Genomic DNA, 2,500 nt, shown 5'->3' on the forward strand with positions numbered 1-2,500 from the left:
ACGTGCAATCGTTCGTCTGACTTGGGTATAGGGGCGAAAGACTAAGAGAGAGAGTATGGACGATTTTAGAGAGAGAGAGAGTTTTTCAGAAGTGTTTTCTTATAAAAACTTGGTGTGTTTTACAAGTGAGGGGTGATCCCCTTTATATACACCTTCTCCTCCTCAACGGACGGTCCAGATCAAACCGATCTAACGGTTGTGAGTGTTCTTCTCAAATGTTCTACACTCTTCTACACTTCTCTACACTTCTCTACACTTCTCCTAAGATATTTTACAAAAGACTAAGCTTAAGAAAACACTTAGTGGAGTGGGCTTGATTCACCTTTGGCCCGACCCAATCTTTGGTTGTCTTTATGGACGTTTTGGGTTGAAACGGGCCGTGACATCCTCCCCCACCTAAGCCGGTGACGCCCTCGTCGCCGTGTATGCCTTCAGTATGTCCCGGAATTGCCACAAGTCTTCCTCAGATTCCCATGTTGCTTCTGCCTCTGGCAGTCCTTTCCACTTAATGAGGAAATGGGTCTGTCTCGGGACTCCTCGCTTCCTTACTTCCTTGGACGCCAGAACCTCTTCGACCTCTTTGTCATAAGACTTAGTCACCACAGGTGGTGCTCGAGTCGAAACCCTTCGGGTTTGGTCGTCCTCATCAGCATGGTACGGTTTCAGCATGCTAACATGAAAGACCGGATGGATCTTAAGTGTATCCGGTAGGTCGATCCGGTAGGAAACCTTTCCCACCTTCCAACTATCTCGAACGGTCCTTCGTACTTCCGGATCAAGCCCTTGTGCAGGCTCCGGAATGCCTTGAACTGTTGTGGAAGTAATTTCACAAGTACAAGGTCGCCCACTGAGTACTCCGAAGGCCGTCTCTTCTCATCTGCCCATTTCTTCATCCGTTTTCGGGATTTCTCCAAACATGCTCGGGCAAGGTCAGCATGTTCTTCCCACTGCTTAGCCATTATGAACGCTCCGGGACTCTTCCCTTCAGTCCTTGGTGTGGCCAAGGTGTGCGGAGTCAATGGCTGCTGTCCCGTTGCAAGCTCGAACGGACTCCGTCCCGTCGCCTCGCTGCGTTGAAGATTGTATGAGAACTGGGCTATGTCCAGCAACTTCGCCCAGTCCCGTTGGTTGGCGCTTACAAAGTGACGGAGATAACTTTCAAGCAAGCATTCACCCTTTCGGTCTGTCCATCAGATTGCGGGTGAAAGCTGGTTGAGAAGCTCAGTTCCGTCCCAAGTATTTTGAACAGTTGTCCATAAGCGCCCAGTGAACCGGGGATCCCGGTCGCTTACAATGTTCCGAGGCAGTCCCCAAAGTTTTACCACGTTCTTGAAGAACGCCCTTGCTGCCTCTTCCGCAGTGCAGTCCCGATCACAAGCCACAAACGTCCCATATTTAGAGAATCGATCCACAATCACCAGGATGGATCCAAACCCTTCGGACTTAGGTAACGCACTGATGAAATCAAGCGAGACCGAGTCCCATGGTCGCTCCGGGATGGGTAGTGGCTGTAACAATCCCGCGGGCTGCTTGTTCTCCGACTTGTCTTGTTGGCAGACTAGACAAGTTTTCACATAAAGCTCCACGGTATCCCTCATCCGTGGCCAATAGTATCCAGCTTCGACGAGTGCCATTGTTCTTTTCTGTCCCGGATGGCCCGCCCATCGCGTATCATGGCACTCCCGGATGATATCTCGTCGAAGACTTTCCCACTTAGGCACATAAAGCCTTCGACCTTTGGTGTAGAGTAACCCATCTTCTACCCAAAATCGATGCACCTTCCCCTCGTTGGATAGCTTCACCAGCTCCTTAGCGACTGGATCACGTTCTAGCCCCTCGCAAATTCGAGCCATGATAGTCCCCTTGACTTGGCTCATCGCTGCCAGCTCTGCCTTCCGACTTAGTGCATCGGCCACCACATTCACCTTTCCTGGCTTGTACTCCAAAGTATAATCGAACTCAGCCAGGAAGTCTTGCCATCTTGCTTGTTTCGGAGACAACTTCTTCTGGGTCTGGAAATAACTCGTTGCCACATTGTCCGTCTTGACCGAGAAATGCGCCCCAAGAAGGTAGTGTCTCCAAACTCGCAAGCAATGGACTATCGCGGTCATCTCTTTCTCTTGGACCGTGTACCGCCGTTCAGTCTCATTCAGCTTACGGCTCTCAAAAGCAATTGGATGCCCATTTTGCATGAGCACTCCCCCAATGGCAAAGTCAGAAGCATCCGTGTGTAACTCGAAAGGGAGGCTGAAGTCAGGTAAGGCAAGGACAGGTTCTTGGCTCACCGCGGTCTTTAGTCCCTCGAAGGCTTCTTGGCACGGTTCGGACCAGTCCCATGTCTTCCCTTTCTTGAGAAGGTCCGTCAGTGGTGCCGCCTTTCTTGAATACCCCTCGATGAACCGACGATAGTAGTTGACCAGACCAAGGAAAGATCGCAACTCCGTTACCTTGGTCGGGGCCTCCCACTCCATAATTGCTTTGACCTTCGGTTCATCCATCT

Source organism: Brassica napus, unplaced genomic scaffold (assembly GCF_020379485.1).
Source record: "Brassica napus cultivar Da-Ae unplaced genomic scaffold, Da-Ae ScsIHWf_258;HRSCAF=430, whole genome shotgun sequence".
In the NCBI taxonomy this organism is placed as follows: domain Eukaryota; kingdom Viridiplantae; phylum Streptophyta; class Magnoliopsida; order Brassicales; family Brassicaceae; genus Brassica; species Brassica napus.